This window comes from Panthera leo, chromosome A3 (genome assembly GCF_018350215.1).
Source record: "Panthera leo isolate Ple1 chromosome A3, P.leo_Ple1_pat1.1, whole genome shotgun sequence".
Taxonomy (NCBI): domain Eukaryota; kingdom Metazoa; phylum Chordata; class Mammalia; order Carnivora; family Felidae; genus Panthera; species Panthera leo.
Window position 1 is genome coordinate 59,604,922 of NC_056681.1, and position 24,797 is coordinate 59,629,718.

General features: G+C 40.7%; 1 protein-coding gene across 2 annotated transcripts in view; it reads left to right on the forward strand.

Moving 5' to 3' along the window:
• The first annotated feature begins 9,210 nt into the window (after window positions 1–9,210).
• The window catches only part of AFF3 (AF4/FMR2 family member 3), a 567,801-nt gene continuing 552,214 nt past the window's right edge, over window positions 9,211–24,797 (forward strand). For both annotated transcript variants that reach the window (XM_042931993.1, XM_042931995.1), the window contains exon 1: window positions 9,211–9,302. The gene's annotated coding sequence lies outside the window, so the exon portion shown is untranslated. The remainder of the gene's footprint in view (window positions 9,303–24,797) is intronic.

Here is a 24,797-nt window from a genome sequence, read left to right on the forward strand (position 1 = left end):
TGCTGCTGCTGCTTCTTAAATAAAAGAGATACTTTTCTTTATGTTTGTGCCATAAAACTATGTGAGGCGAAGGATGTCCTTAGGTACTACCCTAAGGTAGTTTTCTCAGGAATGTTGAACCCAAATAGAAAAGGCCACCCAAATAGTACCAAATAGTACTCAGTTTATTTCTTTTTTGTCTTAAGAATTAGCACATAATTACAATTATAACCTACATTTTAATAAATGTAAAAGAAACTTACTTTCACAATTTTTCACATCATTTTTTATTTGTTTTTATCTTTTTTCATTTTGGTTTTTAAAGATGAAGTCATAATGAAACTTCTTCTCTACTGAGTATCAAATATTGGTCCCCACTTTAAATGGATTCACCCTACATGGCTTTTTTTCCAGACCAGTTTGGCTAAGAGGCCCTCTGAATATCCTTGGAGGAACCGTAGCAGGCCACTGGGGGGAAAGAGGACATCCGTTCCTTAAAAGATTTCTGAGGCATCCCTGTGAATTTGGGGTTGGCCTCTGTAATCAATCTGCCAAGGGTTTAGATTCCAGCTCCAGCTCCTGTTAACCCTTTGGCCTTGGCTAGGCCCTCAACCTTGGGAACCACACCACTGAGTTTCATCTTTGAAACATTTAACATAGGCTTCTGGCACATGGTAAACACTCAGTTAAATCCATTCCTACCAGAATTACTAAAATTATTGTGCCAGTAGTAGTTCTATTCAATATGCTGCTCTATTACACATTTTATCCATCTTATTAAAATTAAAACAGTAAATAATACTTATGTTTTTGTCAATTTTAAAATGACTAGAATTAAAGAATAAAAGACCAGTGAAATTAAAGCAGGATTTTCACCTTTCAAAGACAGTAATATATAATTTATTATACATTAAATAATATAGTATATTCAAACTAATCAAAATAAGAGAAGTAGCAAGAAACATAAAAAAGGAGAAGCATGAAAAATCAAAGAAGAAAAGATACATAAATTGAGACAATAGAAGTAAATGTGGGAAAAACTCTTATTATTTATTTATTTATTTTTAAATATTTATTATTTTTGGGAAAGAGACAGCAGGCAGGCAAGGAGGTGGGGGGTGGGCAGAGAGAGAGGAAGACACAGAATCTGAAGCAGGCTCCAGGCTCTGAGCTGTCAGCACAGAGCCCAACGTGGGGCTCAAACCCATGAACTGTGAGATCATGACCTGAGCTGAAGTTGGATGCTGAGCCAACTGAGCTACCCAGGCACCCTGGAAAGAACCTTTTCTAAAGGGCAAATACCAAATGAAACATAAACTATAATAAACTATGAGTCCTAATATATGAATCAAAATGACAAAGAAATATTAAAATTAAAAGAATAAAGACTCTTAGGAAAATGCTTAATAAAAGGAGGCAGGGAATATGGCATTTCTATTCATACAAAGTCAAATTCGGGATGATATGCATTATAATTATAATGAAGAATGGAATCATCATATTAATAAAATTAAAGCAACAGGAATATTTATGTGCCCCAAAACACAGCATCAACATATAGAAAGCAAAACCTAAGTGTCCATCAGTAGACGAATGGATAAAGAAGTAACACACACACACACACACCACACACACACACACACACACACACACACACACACACAAATATGATGGAATCTTACTCAGCCATAAAAAAAAATGAGATCTTGCCATGTGCAATGACATGGATGGAGCTAGAGAGTCTTATGCTAAGTGAAATAAGTCAGACAAAGACAAATACCATGTGATTTCACTTATATATGAAATTTGAGGAAGAAAACAAATGAACAAACAAAGAAAAAGAGGCAGAAAAACAGATTATTAAATACAGAGAATAAACTGGTGGTTTCCAGAGGGGAGAATTGTGGGAAGTAAGTAAAATGGGTGAAGGAGAGTGGGAGGTATTCTCACTCATTCCAATTATGAGTAAGTTTTGGGGGTAAGGTACAGCAGAGGGAATGTAGTCGATTGTTTTATAATGTTGTATGGTCAAAGATGGTAGCTATACTTTGGTGAGCATAGCATAGTGTATAAAGTTGTCAAATAACTATGTTATATACCTGAAACTCACATTGTATGTCAACTATATGTCAATAAAAATATATAGAAAGCAAATATTTTAAGATGATCACAGAATGATTAACAAAATTCAAATGCAGAGATAACAGTAGCATGCAGTGTTATCATTAAAAATAAAAGTTATTTTGCCATCAAAAAAGTGGATTAATTTAGGAGTAAGAGAAATGCAATTAAGGACATGTAAGCTGTGGCAAAACCATAGTCAAGTCCATCAAACAAGGAGGAGAACATTACTTTATGGAGAAGAAGGAGGAAGTTTGGAGAGGGGGTATTTTGAACAAAAATCCAACGGAAGAATCATAGGTTCAGGATGATGATGGTTTCTCATTGGCTGAGTGAAAGGGTAGTCGTTCTCTTATAGGAGATGCACTGTAAAATTGTCCCTGGTGGGGCTTGTAACCGATAATTTTTTCCTGTTGATGATTCTTCCATTGGGGTCTGTAGTTGATAATTCTTCCTGTAATTGATGTTGAATATTAAGACTCCCCCTTCTAGCCTCCCAACTTTACTTTAGTGAGATGTCCCTTTATTAATTTCCACAGCATGTACCAGCCAGTGGCATATTGAGTATGGAAGTAATAACCCACTCATGGCATCCAAATTTTAGAACAGAGTTTCCCGACCCATAACTACTCTTGTGCCATAGGACCTCCTGAGCCCTTAAGTCATCTACAGAGATTAGGGAAGCTGAAAACTTCAAGTTAGCTACCGCTAGCCTTCAGCAATTTTTTCTGGTACTCTGAGGAGGATTGCTGGAGTAGGTGGGAGTCTGATGGCATGACCCACAGTACCTAAGACCAGAGAGGGAATACAGTGAGCCATATCTGGCTCCCTCCAGTGCACAGCAGTACACAGCGCATGGGCAAGGAAGTGTCTGCCACCTGGGCATCTGATTCCACAGCCACCTCCAGAGAGCTCTGCAGCTGCCTGTCAGGGAGCAGTAAGTTCAGGTAGGGTACCCACGCAGCAAGGAGCAAGTTGCACAACAAGGACATGGCTGGTAATCAGGGAGGATGAACAGGGCCGCATCCAGGCCTCAGCCCTAACTTTACTCTGTCATAGGTTTTGAATCCTTCTGTCCCTTTTGGTAGATGTGCCTTCCGATGCTAGCAGGAGAGTGACTCTTCTAACAATGTATGCACAAACTGAAAATAAGAACTTCATCACTATTTTAAAATAATAATATGAAGTTTAATTTGATACAAAATTCATTCCCGTGTCACAATTTATTTCAACAAAGCATTTTTCAAGAAAAGCAAAGGAAGACTGTTAGACTTCTTAAATATTGTTTTAACTGTTGTAGAAGTTTAAATGGTTATTTATAAAAGTTAAATTTTTCTTACCTATTCATGTAAACAAAGTTTGCATCAATGGTAATGATGAAGTATTTGAAGAAATTATCCTTAAAAAGTCTTGTCTAGGAATTGTATGAAGCATATAACAAAAGAATAAAAAATAATGCTCATGAAAGTTAAAAAAAAGGATGAGTGTATTTAACCTGCAGGAGAACTAATGATTTAGTATTATTTTACAATATTTGTTTCTAAAATAATAAGGCCAAGCAACACAAATAATGAGATAGACACACACAAAATATCAGTTAACTTTCTGAATTGAAAGCCTCATACCTGTTTTAAAGCTCAGGAGGCCATTTGAAATTTATTTCAGTAATGTAATGTAGTTAAACCTACATGGTATCAATTTAATGACTTTTTTCCCACTGACATGCTTTAATAGCATGTATGAGGTCTTATCACTGTCCTGTTCCTGTGCTTTCAGCATCTCATTTGTATGTAAATTCTCTTGCACACAACTTACTCTGTGGTAAATGCAACCAGCGGATTGAGTGTCTCCGTAATTATGTTCCATCCTTGTCTACCCTATTTGTTTCTTATTATATCACTGCAGAAGTCCCTGCTTCGTGTTCCAGTCATGAATTACAGAGTGGCTCCGGCACTGATTTTTCTTATGGGTGATGGGCTTCTCTACCTCCTTTTCCTTAACACGTTACCCACTTACCTATAATTTTGAGACAGAATATGTGAGACTTGTTCCATCTTCCTTCTGATTGTTTGCTTCTGTTTCCTGTTTATTTTTTAACTAGAATTGTTTTGGTTCTAACAGAGATAAGTCGTTCAACTAACTTACTTAGCCCCCTCCCACCCCCTCCCTTGGTTTGATCTGGGTGATACTGAAATATGATGTAAAATCACTTTATGTACATATGGATGTTCTGGGTTGCTCAGTAGGGCTGAGAAATCTAATGAAAATTTCACATGGGATAGTCATGCTAAGGATAAACATTATGTATATAGATTTACATACAAATACAAGCACAATGTATTTTCCTGTCTTTACACATGCATATAAATGTATGTGAACAAAGTGTGTGTGTGTGTGTGTGTGTGTGTGTGTGTGTGTGTGTGTGTGTGTGAAGAGAGAGGGAGAAAGAAACTATATGTGCCCTGAAACAGTAATACCTGTGTTTGAACTCTACATCAATCATTAATCATCTATGTGACCTTGGGCAATTTCTTAAACTTCTGGGCTTCATTTTCCTCATTGGTAAAATAAAAATAAGAATAGGGGCGCCTGGGTGGCTCAGTCAGTTGGGCGTCCGACTTTGGCTCAGGTCATGATCTCACAGTTTGTGAGTTCAAGCCCTGCGTCGGGCTCTATGCTGTCAGCTCAGAGCCTGGAGCCTGCTTCCGATTCTGCGTCTCCTTCTCTCTCTGCCCTCCCCCCCCCCCACTTGTGCTCTGTCTCTCTCTGTCTCTCAAAAATAAGTAAATGTAAAAAAAAAAATAAGGATAGTATGTATCTCACAGGGTTTTGTCAGCTATTTTATTATCATGTAGGATAAATAATATAGGTATACACGTAACAGACATTAATTAGATTAGATCTTCCCTATTCACTCAGCCAAAATTCACAGCACTGAGTGCCAGACACTATGCTAGAGAACTTGGGGTTATGAAGATGGAGAGTCTCTGTTCTCAGATGTGCATCCATGATCCTGCACAGTCCTCCCAGGTGAGGACCCCAATGGGCCTCCTCCCTCTGTACCTAGCACCTGGTCACCTAGTTAGAATAGGCTGCCAGCTCCCACTCTGGCTAGGAATTATGATGAAGACCCCAGCCAGCACTAACCAGTCCTTCCTCACCCACTACCACCTTAGCTGTTGGATTTGCCCAAAAAGGAATTGTAGGATTTCCAAACACACTTCTCCATCCCAGCTTCATGGAGAGACTCACTCATGAGGCCTCTCAGTGTCCAGTGACTGCAGCGAGTGTGGGGTTATTTCCAGGTTCTCGCAGACAGGATAAGCTGTGTTTCCTGTGCTCTCATTCCCTATCACAGGGCACGAGACATTGTGCCATTTCCCTACAGGGAGGCCTCCGGAATTTTGCATAGTAAATAGGGAGTGGGCTCAGGGGGATGGCAGCCCCACAAACACAGCCCTTCCAGGGGTCAGATGTGAAGCCCCAGCTTTCTCATCCTGGAGAAACAGGGTATGTTTGGAGTAGGGCATTCTGCCGCTAACCTGCTTAGGCTCAGTGCATTTGTCCTCGTCTCTTCTGTCCCCCTCTCTCATTGGTTCTTGCTCCCAGCTCCAAACACACCCAGTGGCGTCTGTCTTGTAAAGGGCTTTGCAGTTTATGACCTACTTAGGTAACTGCCCTGTTCCTATGGGAGGGTGTGTATTATGGTTCCAATTTTATGAGGGAACAGAAGCTCTGACATATTACAACTTGCTCAAGGCCACACACCATGACAAGGTTAATACATGATAGAATTTGAGGTCAACATTAGTTTTGCCCAACTTCAGTATATTTTCATTCATATGCTCACTCAACAAATTTACTGAGGGCCTACTATGGGTGACAGAGACAGGCATGGACAGAGCCAGTGCAATCCCCACCTGGCAAAGCCTCTGGTCTCCTGGAGAAGATGCACGACCAAGTAATTGATTGTAATTAAGTGTGGTGGGTGTTGTGGCAGAGGAAGTATATTTATTAAACATCGTACCAGAGATTTTGCCAGAGGCTGGAAATAAGTTTACATGAATGCATCTGTGACCAGCTGTTCAACCACTGTGGGGCCGTCTGTAGGGGGCACACAGAAATGCTCTGTAAGAGGAACATGGACAGGCTCCCAGAGTGCTCCCTGCCAGGGTTGGGGCAGCAAAGGCCTCCTGAAAAAGGACAGTAGCAGGAGCAGCCTGGAGTGTTCAGCAACCAGCAAGTGGTGGGTTATTGCTGAGTGGGCTGTGGGAGGGGCCTGGAGGGACAAGTGGAGGACGCGTGGCTGGGGAATCCTCATAAAACAGCTGGGGGAAAAAATGCATTCTTTGAATTTCTGTTACAAATGAACACCAAAGATTTAATCTTTTTTTTTTTTTCTCTTTTTAAAATAATGGCATTCTGCCTCATCAGGAGTAGCTCTCCTTGGTATGAAATTTACAAATTGTTCGAGCTTTCATAATAGTAAGGGAAACAAATAAAATAGCTATGCTCTTCCCGACTACTTACTTGATACTTGCCCTGTGCATGCTTGATGTTGTTTAATTTATGCAGTCACTCTGACGTGGGTATTGTATAGACGAGGAGGTTGAACTTAAGTAATGTACCCAAGATTCCACAACTAGTAAATGGTAGAGGAAGGATTCAAACCCAAGTCTTTCTGATGTCAGAGCCCACCCTCTTAACCACCAAATTGCTGTGGTACCATCCAACATGGAGACAAATGGCTATAGTGGTAGCTGGCATGTGTCATGAATTATGACTCAGAGAGGAGTAATGAGGAAGGATTTTTAGTGTCTGTGGGGACTTGCCCGATAGCCAGTAGAAGCAAAGGCATCCCCTAAAGAGGAAATAGCATGAGAAAAGAGTGACCTAAAGTAGCCTGGATGTTCATAAAATCACCAGTGGTGTGGTATTGTTGGGTGGTGAGGAGGGAGGGAGGTAGTGAGCATGGCAAGAGATGATGTTGCAGAGGGCAGAGGCTACTGCATCAAACACCTTGTCTACCCAGTGGTGGAAATTTGGGATTTTCCTGTAGATGATGGGGAGCCATTGAAGAGTTTAAACACTGGGTTTGAGGTGAGGGGATTGTAATGTTATCCTTTTTGAAGTCACTTCCAAATAAAATTTGGAGGCAGTTTGGAAAATACTCTAGAGCCTGTTACCTGGGAGATGAGTTTGGAGACTATGTGTGTCCACATTTCTGATCATACATCCTCCTTGGTAAAGAATTCTTCATAAAAGATTCTCAGTGGATATATGATTATTCACAAATGATCATAATACAAGTGTATTCATACACTACCTGCATTAAAATGTCCACAAAAAGTAAACACTAAAAGTATGACATAAAAATAAACGTGAGTCTTGGGACTAGATGGAGCTGGTAGGTTGCACAATATTGTGAATATATTCAGTGTCACTGAATTCTGCATTTTAAAATGGTAAATGTTTAATTTCATGTTATGTGAATCTACCCTCAATACAAATAAACAAAACAAGTAAGCACAGTATTCAAGATTTTCCTTCCCCCAACTCAGTGAATTTTCTTGCATGCCTTGGGTCCACATGCCCCTTTCAGGACTGGGGCATTGCTGATGAAGCCTGGAGTAAGGGCGTGGCTCTAGGAAAGGAGAAGAGAGAACAAATTTAGGTGTGGTTTAAGAGGTAGAATTGACAGGGCTTGAGGATTAAATGTTGAGGAGTATATGAGAAAGGAAAGAAGGTAGGAGGACTCCCCATTTCTGTTTTGAATATTTGAATATAAGAGAAAGAAATGTTTTCCCCTTGCCAGGGACCTGATGTGGTCAATGCTTGGATAATTTCCCAGTGGTTGGCATAGGCTTGCATGGAGCGTTTTCTAGGTATGTCCAGAAGTAAATATAGCCTGAGGATACAGATGAGTGGTCCTGTGTGGACAAGGATAATTGAGGATCAAACCCAAAGAAGCTTGCCAAGGACAAAGCAAGAGGTCAGAAGTAGGCAAACTCAGGAGTGGAAAACAGGAGCAAGTTGGTAACAAGGCAGGAAGGATTTTACAGGTTTCATGGAAAGGTAGATGAGTTACAGACTAGGGTTTCATTTTGGCCAGTTGGGCCAGAGTGTCTGGGGGACGTCATGGGAGAGCAGCAGAGACTTGTGAATATATGGATGTGGGCTTGGGAAGAGGCCACCCGTGGAGAACACGAACCACTAGATTAATAGCCCTGGAGGGGGTGGGAACTTTGGCAGAGGAATGGAAGCCTGACAATAAGAGAGATTACCTGATCCCAACCAGGAGAATGCAGAGTATGGAGGACAAGAGAGAAGTTCCAGAAGGAAAGACATGGTCACTGGTATCAAACACTGCAGGAGGACAGATAAGACAGGAACTGAAAAAAGTATCCATCAGTAAGCTCCCTGGTGACATTAGTGAAAGTAATTCCAGAGATGAATGGGGTAGAAAGGAAGTAAGCAAGTGAGGCAAGAAGCCCTAATGTTGTGGGTTGACTAGTGAATGGAGATGAGGTGATAGAAATGCTACAAATAGAACAGACTTGGGTCATCTGATTACTCACTTAGTGCACCTTCTCTCCCACTGAAAATGTATTCTAGAAAGTTCTAGAAGACTTATTATAGACCAGAGGCAAGATAAGGCTTTTCATTATGGTCTCTTGTGTGTGAGAAGTTTGGGGAACCAGCAGAACTTCAGACAAGTTAAGTAGGCCATTTAAATCCATGTACTTGATGATAAGAATGTATTTAAGGGATTCCAAAAATGTTCCTGGGATTCTTTTAAGGAGTCTATATAGAGTTAGGGAGAGGCAGAGCAGTAGAGTTCACCCTTGGCCAATATACCAACCATATTCTTCTGGTTTGTGTCAGGTGGTCCTCCAGAGTGGGGTCCAGGCTCTTGCTTTCAGCCTTCTGGTAGCCTTTGCCCTGCAGTGGGTAACAGGAGGGCAGTTGGGTGTCTGGTGGGGAAATGACACTGGTTGGTTTAGTCACTCGCCTCCACACTTTCACATCCTCTATCAGCACCTGCACACTTCAGTCGCGACCACACACACTCTTCCTGTTTATATAGAAAGTGCCATTCAGAAAGCTTTGCCAGTGAGACGGGAGCTCTACACACAGCCTCAGAAGAAAGAAATCGGACGACTTATTTGGGAGGGAAAGAAAAGGAGCCTGTAAGTTGAGAGGTAAGATCAAGCCAGAGAGCGTCTGGGTCCTCTGGGCTGCCTTGGGTGGAGAAGAAGTAACTACTGCTTTGTATGTTCCCTTTTGGGGGATGCATCAGGGTAGCCTGGCCCTCCTCCTCAGGACTGGGCAGCCAGGAGCACCTCCATTGCACCCTATAGAGATAATGCAACCTTGGGTGAATGGCTGGACAGACTGTGGAGGCAGACTTGGAACATGATCAGAAAAGGTCACAGAATTCATGTGAGTGAATCATGTGAAGAATATACAATCTTGATGTGGACATGCTGACACCATTTGTGATGATAGCTAGGCCTACGAGCCTTATGAACAGTATGTCTGAACTTCATTTAGGCCAAAAAAGAGCCTACGACATAGTCACAGCATAGACTCCCGTGAATGGTCACAGAGAATGATTTCCCAGAGGCCTGGTTACAGGAAGGTTTACCCTAAGGCCGTCACTGTTTCTTCATAAGTAACTCAGAACACACGGCCTGCTCATCAACAGGGTCTGATAACACTATCTCGTATTCTTTAGAACAGCACATTATATACTATGTACGCATGTATGCTTGGGTGTACACATATCATGCATATATATTTATATATGGTACATTATATGTATATATACACCCATATATATACACAGACACACCTAGAATACAGAATAGCAATAGTGACAATATTTTTGCAGGCAGAGAACTAATGGTATGACAAAGGATTTTTTTCCTAATATGTGAATTCCTTGCTATTCAGGCTCTTACAAATGTAAAAATGAAATAATATTTAAATATGCAGTTCATAATCCCTTTTATTCAAAGGGTTGTAAATTCCATGAGGTAGAGACCGTTCGGGTATTCTGTGACCTGATATCGCAACAAAAATAGCTCAAGCCAACTGTTAACCAGTACCCACAGCAGCACCCACAGCAGCAAAGAAGTGGCAGTAAGCTCATTCTTTAGTCTTGAGTGTACACACTAATCAAGTAAAAAAATTATGGTGTCTGCTTTTCTCAAAAGCATTTGCTCCTTAGTGTGAAGTGGGAAGAGTTCCCTCCTCTACCTAGGTCTGTCAAGGTTTCTCATCTCACTGCTGATGTGAAATTACTACAGTGAAAGTAACACAAACAATGTGCTAAGGTTTTTGTTCAACTGTGGTTCTCTTCCTCTGGGCATCACCTGCATTTAGTGTTTAGTCATTTTTGTTCATTTTGCATTTAGAAAATGGAAAAATATACATTGCTCATTCACTGGATTTCTGAGTTCCAATCTTAACTCTAACACTTGCTGTGACTTTGGGCAAGTCATTCATTATACCACTCTGCATCAGAGTCCTGATGTCTGTAAAATGGGTACAATAGTCTCTACCTCTTAAGTAAGGTTTAGTGTAGCTAATAGATGTCAAGTGCTTAGGAGAGTGCCTGGCCCATTGAAAGGGCTCAATAAGTGTTAGTGGCCATCATCATCATCATCATTATCCTCCTCTTTTTCACAATTAAGCTGTCAGACTTGAAGGGAAATGGTAGAAGAGTGGGAAAGATTGAAGGTAGGTTGTGGGGTAGGTAAATGAGCGTAGAAGGAGACACAGATGAGGCCAGAACAAGGACACCTGACACACAAAGTGTAAACCCTGCAAAGGTGCAGTGAGCGGGAGGCTGGGAAAGGAGCCTGGGGCAGACTTCCCTAGGAGTCCCACTGGCGGGAGGAGCAAGGCTCCGGAGCTTGGCAGGTTTGATTATACAAGCTCTTATACCTCTTGTGTACCCACGTGCACAGCAACCTGGGAAGTAGATGTGTGTAACTGGCATCCAAAGAAGAGTACATAGCATGCATTCAGTGTCTCTCATGTGTGCTCCCCTGTTACATGCCTTCTCATGTTATCGCATCAGATCCCTTGATGGTGCCTTTTTAGACCATAGCTGATAGCTGGCCTAAGGGTGCAAAGCTGGGTGGGATTGGGGAGAGTTGCGGTCTGACCATCTCCAGGCTGTGTTCCTAGTGCCAGTACTATACTCTACAGTACTAAGTGGTGTTGAAATGTGACTGATGAGGAAGCCAGGTCCTAGAGAATTAAGAAACAAGTTCAAAGTCATGCTGGGATTTAAAGGTATGGGGAGGAGCTGGATGCTGGTCTCTGATTTCTAGACCCTTTATTCTACATATCAGTTCAGAGGAAGGACTTATATCCTTGCATCCTGCCTCCTGAGGTTGAGAGCTATGGGTCTCCTTCAGTAAATCACTTTCTCTTCCACGCTTCAGTTTCTTTACCTGTAGAGTGGGTATAATAACCTGTCCTACATATTCACAGGGTTTTAGAAGATTCCAGTGACGGAGCATTTATAAAGTACTATTCTTTCTTATTCATGTAGGAGAAAAATGTTGAAAGCGACTTTCAGTACAGGCAGTTAAAAGAAAAGGGAAAGGAAAAGGATAAATGATGTTGGTTCTTAATGATGTGTTATTAGGTGGGATTTAGCTCATTCTTTGAAATAGCTATTTTGCACTTCCTGGCACCAGTGTTCCATAATCTGTTGAATCATTCCCCATATATGGGAAGTTAATTTATTGCCAACTTTTATAATATTACAAATCAAACTACAGCGACTGTTCTATAAATCCTGTGCTACATTTTACCAGTTCTTTTATTTTTTGTGAATCTGATCAGCAAATGGTGTTCTCATTTTTGTTTTCATTGGCTTTTCTTTGATTATCAATGTGTTGATTCCCAATGTTTTAAAACATAACTGCAAGAAAATAAAAACATTATCCCTCATCCAAAAAACAGCCTAAATCCATGTTCCTTTTAAAGTGAAGTAGCACCATTTTTCTCGTGATTAAAATACAAGCAAGTATTTGTGTACATATGTGAGCCTACTGAGAAGCGCCTTGCCAAAGATTCCTCTTTATACCTTTTATCGGTGCTAAAAATGGGGGGCTATCATGAATACAAGACAACTAGACTCCCGTGATAACTAATAAACATGACAATTTGATTTATTAATGGTCTTCTGCTGTAGTCTGTTGACAGATTTTTCTTTATGGAAAAATTACCATGGTTTAAATCTCTATCATATGGCACTTAATTCAATCGACAATATGTTACCAATTAGATCCTGCTTAAACTACCATCAGCCAGCAGACCACGGAACGTGTTAAGTAGGACAGCAATCAGGTAACTAGTAAAATGCTTTGTGGCAGCTTTCTCATCACCAAGGAGCAATGCTGAAACAGTGGAAAATGAAGAGACAAAGGGCAAATACAGCATTTCCTTTTCCCCATTCTGAAAAAAAGAAATTGTTTCACATTTTCCTAAAAGTGTACGAAGAGTTTGTGTTTGAGTTGAGAGTTGCAGGATATTCACTACCCCTCTTCTCTCCATCCTCTTGCCACCTTTGATGCTAAATTTGCAAGCTGAAAGACCATTCTACTCCAAAATCCTCTCTAATGTGATAATATAGAACTTCAACTCAGTCATGGTGTCCCATTTAGTCATGTTTTCTAAGAGTTCACCTTTCTCTCAAGCAACAGGGGTTGACTGTGGTAAGAAAATTCTTGTTAAGTGGGATGAGCTTCTTTTCTTATTTTTGTCTTGGAATCTGGCTGTTATGAGCCAGTGTGCTGTTACAAGAGAGAGGAACCAAATCAAGCTGTGTTAAACAAAAAGGCAATCTTCTGAAACAATTTTGGGGGCTGACCAGACGTAAAGTAGAGCAGCAAGAGAGGGGCTCTGAAGGCCAGGCAGTAAGAACACCATCAGGAACCACAGTAATGAAAATGTGAACACAGCCTGGGCCATGTAATGTGGGGACCACTGTGACAGATGTGACCTCAAGTGTCCCCACTTTGGGGCCATTACTTATGTAAAATACAGAATCCTAGAAAGAAGGGAGAGTGTGATGAGCTGCATCTAGGTCACATACCTGCCCCTAGGGAAAGGTCAGGTCTGTCCATTTGACTTTAGGTCCTACCTCCCAAAGCTATGCACTAGGGAGCATCCTCAAAAGGAAGAATGGAGTGGTATAGGAAGGGGTGGACAGTTGGAAGGTGACAGCCAAAAATGCAAATGTCTGCCCCATGGTTACCACACTGCAGCCTCTGGGTGGAGGCTGATTAGTTATAAATGCGAGAGATCAGCCATTGGTGGTTTGTTTCTATAGATAAGTGTACAAAAGGAGGAATTAGGAGACTAAGGTCCCACTGCTTCCTATATTCTCATTCTGGTCACTTTGCATCTCCAGCTTTGCTTTCCTTCCACAGCATGAGACCAAGGGATTTTCGTAAGGACCTGGCAATAAATGGAACTTCCTTCTAAATCAAAGTAATAAGTACTGTTTCCTCAGCTCTTACCTACCCCGAGCATTTTTTAGTCATTTCTGGAGTCCCCATAACAGCCCTACTATGTAGATATTCACATATAGAGAATAGAGGCTCTAGGGTTAAGTGACCTGCCCAAGCACACACGGTTAGATGTGAGCTTCAAACCCAGACTTCCCAGCTCTGAAACCTTCCACCTGAGCCAGCCTTAAGGCGACCCCGAGTCCAGGCTACACAGCAGCAACACATGTGGTATTGTTTGAATAAAAAACCCCTTTTCCTCCAGGACACCACTGTGTGTGTGTGTGTGCGTGCGCGCACGTGCGCACACACATGCATGTGTGTGCTCTAGGCACACATAACCAGGAAAAATGCTGAGGAGAGAGGGGCTCAGAGGAAAAACATCCCATATGTTACAACTTTGCCTCAGCTGTCCCTGTTTCTAAATACCGTGACAATATTTTCTGAAGCAAAGATCAAAGGACATATGGTCTGACTCATGGGTTAACAAAGGGAAAAATATTTGAAATTGGAAATATCTGGGACAATTTGAAATGGGTAGCTACAGTCATTCTCAGAGCACCTGGAAATCATGGAGATCTTTGTGAAACACTTTGAAATATTGGCATATTAAATCCCATTCTCCAAACAAGGAATAATTTTATCAGCAGAAATTAGGACAGCCTTGTACATTGGCTATCTGATTCCATAGCTGTGAAACCTCATGCCCATGAAAATAACAAAGGTGTTGAAATCTGTTTGCATCACCTGTAAAATCATTAGAAATAATAAGAGAGTTCTTTATACAAAAATAGATTTCTTATTAAAAAATAGTGAGTAAGAAAATATGAGAAAAAGGGATATAATTCACAAAAGCACCTACAATTTAAATACCTAGAAAAGAACTTAAGAGAAAACACATGAGACTATATGAAAAAAATCTACTTAGGTTTGTGAAACATAAATGGAAACACATAACGTGTGGAGACTAGATAAGCAGACTCAGTATTAACTCTCACCAAACTAATTTGTATGCAAAAATACATATATAAAATAAAGTTTTCAGTGCATTTGGGGAAGAAGGGGACTTGATAAAATTCCAATATAAAATTCTGATGAATTTTAGTTTAGAACAATGAGGATATTCTTGGGGTGGGGGTGGAGAAGAAAAAGTGGTAGGGGGGCAGACTTGGTGCTTGTCTTGGGTATGAAAGTTACAGTGGGGGCACCTGGGTGGCTCAGTCATTAAGCATCTGACTTTGGCTTGGGTCACGATCTCACAGTTCGTGAGTTTGAGTCCCACATTGGGTGAGCTTATGCCCTGCTTCAGGTGAGCCCCGCTTCCGGTGAGCCCTGCTTCCCTCTCCCTCTCTCTCCCTCCCTCCCTCTCATTCTCTCTCTGTGCCTCATGACATTCTCTCTCTTTCCCTCTCTTTCTGCCCCTCACTTAATTGTGCCCTCTCTCTGAAAAGAAAAGAAAAGAAAAGAAAAGAGAAAGAAAAGAAAAGAAAGAAAGAAAGAAAGAAAGAAAGAAAGAAAAATTTTCAGTGGTCATATGGTTCCAGATGGATCAGTGAGAGAGAGGAGAAAGTTCACACACACATACACTCACGCATATGCAAATTTAGTGTATGATACATGTATTGAATCAATAATATCAAGAATGAGGACAGTAATATAAAGAATGGTCAGTCTTCATTTGGTTTGATTCTTTGGCAGATCTGACACTCTTATTCATTCTTTTCTTACCAAAGCAACTTCCCCCTCTGCCTCTAGAACATTACTCTCTTACTTCCTATCCCAGTGGTGGCTCCTTCGCCACCTCCTTTTGAGGTTCCTTCTCCAATTCTTCCAAGTATCTAGATGGTGGAGTGCCCAATGTCCAGTCCTCCAACTTCTCTGCTCTGTCTCCGTTCACTCCCTAGGGCATCTGGTCTGATATGACCATAGAAACACTAATGATGCCCAGACTTACTGCCCAGCCCTGACCTCTCTTCTGACTAGACACCTGGCTGTCTGACAACACTCAGCATCTCTACTTGAATGTATATTCAGCCTCATAATCTTAACGTGTCCAAAACAGAATTCCTGATTTCCCTGCCTCCAGCCCTGCTCCTCCTGCAGCTTCCTTTCGTGTCAATAAAAGCCTTCTCTATTCTCCCAGTGTTAGGCCAGCACCTCAAAGCCATCCTTCACACCTTTCCTTCACAACACACATCTAATCCATCAGCAAATCCCATCTATGTGTCCTTTGAAATATATCCAGAATTAAATCACTTCTCACCACTCCAGCCTCTACTGTCTGGTTTCTTACCTGCTCTGCACACTGTTTCCTTTCTACACTCTCTCTTCTTCACTCTGTTCTCAGCACAGACCCAGAGGAATTCTTGTAAAACAAGTCAAATCATATGATTGCTCAAACCCCTTCAAGGGCCTCCTTCCTTGCTGTTCCAGTTTTCTATTGCTGGATGACCAACGATCCCAAAACATAGTGGCTTAAAACAACCTTTCAATTTTGCTCAGGATACTGTGGATCAGGAATTAAGGCATTTAGGTGGTGGCTGGACTGGAGGATCCCCTTCTGAGATGGCTTCTTCATCCACATGCCTTGTGCCTTGTGGCTCCTTGGCCTGTCTGTCTATTTATGTGGCATCTCATCTTCCAGGGCTCTCTATGTGGCTTGGGCTTCTGGTGGTCTTGGGGTAGTTGTAGTTTTTCCATCGTGATGGTCCACTAAGAGGCAGTGGGGGCTACTCCCAGGACAGTTACAGCACCTTTTCTTATTGGTCTAAGCAGTTACCAGGCCTGCCCAGATCCAAAGAGGTTGAGGTCAATGCCACATTGCAAACAAGCACATGGGATATACCTGTGGCCATCTTTGGGAAATGTAATCTGCTACGCTTATCCAGTCTCCAAATCAAAAGTACTTAGATAACCTATCAGGTTCTACATGATATGACTCCTGCTACCCTTCTGACTTCTTCTGACACCCTTGTGATGTCTCCCCTAATTTGTGGCACTGCTTCAGTCAGAGTGGTCTCTTTGCCAATCTTCAAACACACCAAGCATAATCTGACCTCATGTTTCCTCTGCCTGGAATGCCCTTCCCTGGGTACATAGGTTGCTTCTCACTTCCTCTAGGTCTCTGCCCTAACATCACCATTTCAGAGAGAACTTCCTTGACCACTCTGTGTAAAATAGCCATTCCAGCCCCTCTTTGTCCACCACATTTAGCACCACCTAACATACTACATGTTTAGTTGCCCTTATCTGTCTCTCCCTATTGTAATGTAATGTATCCCCAGGACCTAGAAAAACACCTGCTCATCATAGGTTCTGGATAAAGATTTGTTGGATAAATGAATTATAGGATAATGAGCTTTCCAGTAAATGATGTTAAGACACTGTCTAACTGTTAGGGGTCATGGGGAATAGAGTAAAATTAGATGCATTCTAAACTAAAATAGGTTCTAGAAAGATTTTAACATATTATAATAAAGCTTGAAAGTTACTAGAGAAAATTCAGATGAAGATTAAATAATCTTGGGGTGAGAAAGTTTTTGTAAGTCTGATACTAAATAAATGAAATATAAATAAAAATAAGACTGTCAAAAACACCACACACAAAAAAGATGTACAGCAAACTTGGAAAAATCCTTCAATATATAATGAGTGCATGCTATCCTTAATATATAAAAAAACTCTGTAAAATAAACTAATAAAAGAAATGTGTGTGTGTGTGTGTGTGTGTGTGTGTATGCCTAATTATGCATTTGGGAAGAAAAATTCCACTAGCTGTGTGGTAGTGGGCAAGCTACTCAGTTGTGTAAAAGTGGATGCCGTGTGGCCTCAGTGAGCAAATATATGTACCTTTCTTAGAACAGTACCTGTCATGTGGTAGGTGCTGAATAACCATTGTCTTTTAATGTTATTATTATCTCCTAGTGCCATGTGTGACACATAGGTGGAACTTTTAAGTGTTTATTAATTACTTCATTCCTTCATTCCCTGGGGCACACCTGTCATGTGACTTCAGAGGCAGCACCCTGCTTTTTCCCCCCTTGACTCATAAATACAATGAAGAGAAGGTGAGGTAGAAGCTCTTTCTTAAGAACTCTATTTTAAAAAGCAACCTCTCCCAAGAAAACTGCATTTATATCATATCAATAATACTGACCTGAAAATCATACTCATTCGAGTAGTTAAGGGCTAAGAAATTAGTCTGTTATGCACTCAACCAACACTTCCTCTGTTTGGTAAAAAAAAAAAAAAAATATATATATATATATATGTGTGTGTGTGTGTGTGTGTGTGTGTGTGTATACACATATATATATAATATATATTATATATATAATATATATTATATATATTAATATATATTTATATATATTATATATATATATATATAAATATATATATAAAATAAAGTATGTCCATGGAGTCTGAGTGTCACAGGAATAGTGGGCTGTCCTGTTCTTAAAGATATTGGGTGTCTTGGGGAACTGAAATATTGAGTCCATCTTTGTTTTTCAAAAGGCATATTTGCAGTTTGAAGTCAGAGAAACTCTGGGCTGAAAATGTTGCTGTGGAATTTCTGGCCATTAATTTTATGAGTCTGTTATTCAATCTTTATTGTTGCTTGGCCTGCAATTATATTTTTGTGCTTTAGGAGATGCTCGGCAATCTTTGTTTAGAAATAGTGAGTGTCTAACCTTCCTGACTGGCAAATGCCCTTCTGTTGACCCAATGGAGATCTTTGAGTATTGATGGTGCTTCAGTTGGGTTGTCCTGTGAGACAGCACATGCTCAAGGAAGCTGTGAGGCAGCCCAGAGGTCTCTTCATCCCAAACTGCATGAAATGGTTTTGCTCACAAACCTTCTAAAAGAACCCCAGAAAACTTTGTATTTCAAGGCTTCTTGGAAGTCAATATTTGAAACTGCCCCTTAAAAAAAAAAGCCATGGGGCTTTTATTTTTGAGACAGTGAACATTCGATGCACTGTAGTAAGACTGGTACAGGCAATGACCTGCACAGGGGCACATTGCTGAGTGTGTGAATGAATAGGGATTAATATCCACCCTACACTCCATGCACCTGGAGGAAGAGATGATCTTTCTCAAATTCTCACAAAGCTACCAGCATCCCATCAAGCCCTGTGCCCATAGGGCTGCACCCTTCAGAATGGGTGTCTCATGTGCGTGTACACAGGACAGGCCTGGGAGAAGAGAGTGTCCTGTGTGGTAGAAATCTGTGGGGTAGGGGAGTCAGGAATGGAGAGCTGGCATGAAGCCTTGACCACAGAGCAGTCTTGGGCATATCAGTTTTAGAAAGGATGATATTTGCAAATAGAATCTAGTCATAGATTCCATTAGCCCTGAATGTATCATTCAGCTTCTAGAAACTTCTAGAAAGTTCTTTGTGTACCCTACCCAAGTTTGGAGACTTCTCTGTTAATCATTGTTTCACATGTCACATGCTCTTAACTAATAGGGAGCTACTGAAAGTGTGACATATGCAGTATGTCTCCCTTAGGACAAGGATTCCTGCCAGTGATATTTGGCCATGACCCACCTCCTTCACATGGACAATGCAATTTGTATGAGGCAGAACCACATAGAGGCCGTTGTAAAGGCTTTGATGAGTGTTAGATCTCAACTCAAATTCTAGCTGTGCCTCCTAGTATAAACTAACATTAATGATCACTCATCCAGCACTTGCTATGTACCAGGCACGAGTAACTGTACAACTATGGGTAAATTACTTTTCTCTCTGAGTCTCAGTTAACTCTTCAGTTCAATTAGGGATAATAATACATCCGGGTTGTTGTGAGGATTTAATGAGATTGTATGTAATGCATTCAGAGTACCTGCAACATACTAAGCACTCAGTAAAAAGTAGCTATTTTTTATTATTTAGACACTGGACCCGCATCAACTTTAACATGCCTATTATTTGAAGAAGAAGTAAATTAGACATGTTGGGAAGAGGGTTAATTTCTCAGATTGGTGGAGCATTCTGTGAATAACAATAGTAATTTTCTAAATGGCTCTGAGCAACTTGGAAAAGAACGTGCATGTAGCACAGACCCTGTTGGTTTCCTGGAGAGTAAATTGCCCTTTGGAATGGCCTGACCATTACTTGCTCATAATGTAGACTGTTTTATATATACACTTAGTTATAGCACATTTGCCAGGAAAACTACTAGTCTGATGTTTTTGCCTAAATAGCCAGTCTTTTTTTTGTCTCGAATAAAGTGTCAAATAACTGTATATGATTTAGATTTTATGTTCAGCTGATTATTTACATCAGGAAGCATCAATCCAGAGTAATTGGCAAGTGGGTACACATTCAAATGATATGATGATATCCCTGCTACATTTTCCTGTGATTCTGGGGAGAAAATCATTAGGGATTCTTGTTTCAGAATCTCATCAAAATAGATCCTTTGGTTTAGTTAAGTGGTTGCTGCTGTGAAGTTTGCCAATGGTAGGAATGTAGCTGAAATCAGGGAGATTCTGACCCATTAGCTACAGGCCTGTATTCTGCCCAGCTGCTCTCCTGGTGCCGCAGTCCATACATTCCTCACTGGACTTAGCAGATGAGCAGCTTGGACAAAGGCGACAGATGGACTGAAGGTGCCTGACCGTTGATCCTGACCTCTGACCAGTCCCCTCTCTCTGTACTCTAGAAATGTGTCTATGGGAAGGATAAACAAATTAAATATCTCAATGTTGAACCTTAGAGGTCATCTATTCTAACCATACTCCCCTTTTCCAACACATTTTGATAAGTAGTCATCAATTTAGTTTAACTACCTCTGGCAGCAACAAAAGCCTCATGGCCCCTTGATAGGGCCATTTCTTTTCCAGAGAGTTCCAATTACTTGAAAGTCCTTCATTTCAAAGCGAAATCAGCCTCTTTGTAATTTTGACTCTTGTTTCCCATTTTGCCTTTCTGGTGTCACAGTGAATATAAGAATATGAGATTGACTTAGACACACAGATCATAAATTCTCTGTATTCCAGGCATCCTCTGAGCCAAATAACAATAACCAACATTTATTAATCTCCAGTGGCATGGGTTGGAAGAAGCAGGCTCTGGAAAACTCATTGCTTGAACTCTGAAATTAACCTTTCTTGAATGGGTCACTCTGGTCATCCTTAACTGACCACAAAAAAACATCAGAAGCCTCTTGAGAGTTTTTCCTACGAGAATAGGCATGGAAGGGAGGGGGAGAGAGAGAGAGAGAGTGCAACTAGGGGTGGTACTGTTCATACTTGTTACAAAGGAGCTGACAGCTGAGAATGGGGACTAGCAAGAGAGGGTCAAAGATCTACCTGCTCCATGACTGTTTTCCGACTAATGTTGACTCCTGCATCAGATGTACACCATCTCAAGAGTTCTCCATGCCTCTAGGTAACTCATCAGCATCTATTTTGGGAGCAGGAACTTCCTAGGGGTTGCTCTTCTCAGGTTGTGTTTACTCAGACATTCAGAGTTCTTGTGTGGCAGGGGTGGGTGCAATAGTTGAAGCTCAGGGGTCAGGCAAAGTAGAGCCTGGGGCCACCTGGGGTCCAGGAATCAGCACAAGAAGTGCCTGAAAGGAATCAAAAGGCCTCCAGTCTGGTTCTGACTCTACCACCAGCTGTATGACCCTAGGCAGATATCCTCAACCTTTTTGAACCTGGTGTCCCTTACCAGCTGTTAAAAGGGAATAACCACCACCACCATTCCACCTACACCATAGTGATGATGTGAGAATTAGATGAGACAATGGAAGTAAGTGACAATGAGCTCCTAGCTGAGATGACTGAGGGATCAGGACTGAACATTCTGATTGAAATGTGAGAAATGCAGGTCAGTAATCCTGGATTTTCTAAATAATGAGTCATGGGCACTAAACACCTGGCTGCATAATTTTACTTTTTCTCTGTCTGGATGAACTGTGATTGCAGAATTACCTCCTAGAGAGGAAGGGATAATGCAGCACCGTGCCACCACCCAAGATTACAGACAGTATTCCTAGAACCTCACAAAGCAGCTGGCAGCTCATTGAAGCAAATTTATATGCATCAGCACTGTTTTCATCTTATACTTTAAACAACTTTAATTAATGACACCCTCCTTTCCCAGTGTGTCAACACAACTCCACCTTTTCATTTTGAAAGAACTTAAATAAATATAGAAATAAAATATTCAATTATTGGACCCAGAAATGAGAAAATATAATTGATTTGAGAGGTTTTTGCTACAGAAATTCCCCAGGGGCACTGACTACATTTTATTAAAAAAATATCACACACTTATATTTCTACATTTCTTATGTAATAATTTTTAGTTTCTCATGGGGAAAATAGTATTATTGAAGGAAAAATAATTATGACAAGTGTTAAAGATTAGTGAGCCAGATTCCCCTGGTGTGCAACCAACATCCTGGGAGTAAGTTAAGTGCCTTAGGAAGTGACATGAACTCTTGTCATTGAGTAAATTACTGCTTCGATGCACTAACAAGGACCCTAGTGGATTGGAAGAGTTCATTCAGCTTCCCAGAGCACCCAGCCTAATCCCTGCGCAGCATTTGTGCTCTGAGAGAATCTGGATCTGTGTTCATCCACATCTATTTCTGTCTTCTAAGAATAGGCACTTCTTCAGGGTAGAGCCTGTATCTTTACAATTATCATTGGCATCTGGCCCGGCCCCATGCTCTTGAGAGCCCAGTAAACACTCCTCTGGCTTCTTGAATAGGATGTGCTTTGCCACTGATCAATGCCTAAATTGCCCTGATAATGTTTCTCTGCCTTCCTGCTAAAACAGTATCACAACTTCCTGACAAGCACCAAAACCTTGATGATAAAATTCAGCTCTTCCCCGCTCCCACAAGCATTCTCTGCACATCTTGTTCAACTTATGCAACAGATACACAAAGTATGCAATAAGTTGACCATATTCTACTCAGTGATCTAATACGTAGTATTTCCTTCTTCTTTGAGAGTTCAGAATTATTAGATACTGAAAATCAAATCCAGAAGCCTAGACCATTCCTGATAGGCCAAGAACAGAGTTATATGCAAGCTATGGTCCCAAGTGTAAGCACAGAGCTAGGAAAACCTAGCCTCACTGGTGATAATGAAATAAAAAGAAGTCATAGGTCTCACTTCATGTTTCTTGAGCAATTCATCAGCATCCCCACATGGCCTACAAAACCGTTAGAAGTGGCCTGTGCCTACTTCCACAGGCTCACACAGAGCACTCTGTGCAGCTCACCCCTACATCGCACTCTGCCCCAGCCACCTGGATCTTCTCTCCACCTGAAGTCTTCACATGTGTTCCTCAGTCTGGAACTCTCTTTCCTCACCTGGCTGATTCCTTTCCTCACCTGGCTGGTTCTCATCTTACTTGTCACTTCCTCAAGGAGACCATCCGCATTCATGGCATGCTGTATTCTCCTGTGTACTTTCACTATTGTGATTGTTTTCATCAAAATAATACCTTTATCTGGTAACCATTCAATGTTGGGAAGAGACAGCCCCTGGCCCTTCTCCTCTGCACTCCCAGTACTGTTTCCCAGAAGTCACCTTCTTTTCATTCACCATTTATCAGCAGGTGTGCCATTCTAGGCACAAGGGATACAATGTCAGACAGATGAGACAGACAAGGTTACTGTTCTAAGAGATTGTTTACATTTTCATTTCTTCTGTTCTTTCCTCCATACAGACAATATACCTATAACTCTATTTTTAAAAGTGTATCAATACAGGGTATTATTTACAGACTCTTCAACATGAAAGTTGATAATTTAGCTCAGTCCTACCACCCTTCCCCCACAACCCAATCCTAGACATTCCCAGTGTCTGACATTTATATTGTCATCTTTTGTTATATTTGTTATCTATTGTTCTTCCTGTGTTCATATTTATAATTTCTAGTATTATATTAGATCTATATTTCTCATTTCATTAACTTTTTATAATATTGTATCTCTTTATAATATTGTATTCTCACTTTAAAAGATAAAATTATTGATGCCCCCACCATTTTATCTACCTTCCAAGTCTCATTTTGTCAGATAAACATTTACCTTACATTTTGTCCTAAAGTTGCAACCATGTCTCCATGATTCATCCATAGATTGGTCAAGTCATGTGTTATAAGTATATTCTTTTTAATAAGTCTAACATCATAACTCCTGGGCCAATCAGGAGAGCATCAAGGTTCAATGGAATTTATCTCTTTGTTTTTATCCTCCAATATTGACGTGTTTTAGTTTGCTTCATATTTGAATTATGGTTTTACTAAACATTCAGATTTATTATACACTCCTTACCCTACCAATGATCCCTCAAGTTTCCAGTGGGTGCTGTTGGAGTTCTTTTTGCACTATGTGTCTGTGTGATTAGTTTTCCCCAACCCTGTCTTTTCTATCAAGTCCTGCTTTTCTCCTGGAAACCTCCATCCCCTATCTCCCCTCCATCCTTCTATTCCAATCTGTACTGGTTGCCCTCTGCATCTGTGATTCAATTGTCATGTTGCAAAATTTTCCCACTGCTATCAGGAGTTTGGATTGGCACTACAGATTCCTGGACCACACAAACGTCTTCTTGTTCTACTTTTGTTCCTCTGGGTATATCTTCAAATGCCTTTAAAGGAAAGGATGTATGGCAGATAAACTTTCTGAGATCTTTTTGTCTGAAAACATTATTCTGCTCTCATATGTGATTGACATCTGGCTGGGTATAGAAGCCTTTAGAAGTTTCTTTTTATCCTTGGTACTCTGAACATCAAAGATGTTACTAGGTATGGCTCTCTTTTCTTTAATTGTTGTGGGCATTCAGAAGCTCTTTTAATTCTGAAGGATTTTGTCCTTCAGCTTTGGAAATTTTTTCTTCAAGTATTTTTTGATACTTTTTTTCATCTCCAACACCACATGTGAGACCTCCTAGATGGATTTTCTGGTTTCTAGACTGATCTTCCCTCTCATAGTTTTCAATTCTTTCTCTTTCTCCCTATATTCTAAGAGAATAGAAACTTTGGGTTTATTTTCTAGGCTTTCTGTAATTAATTTTTTTTCTCAACCGGTATTATTTTTTTTAATCTGCAAGCACTCTCTTTAATTCTCCAATTTTTTTCCTTAACATTTTGTCCCAATTTTAAGGATGTTATATTTTCTCCAGAATGCCCCCA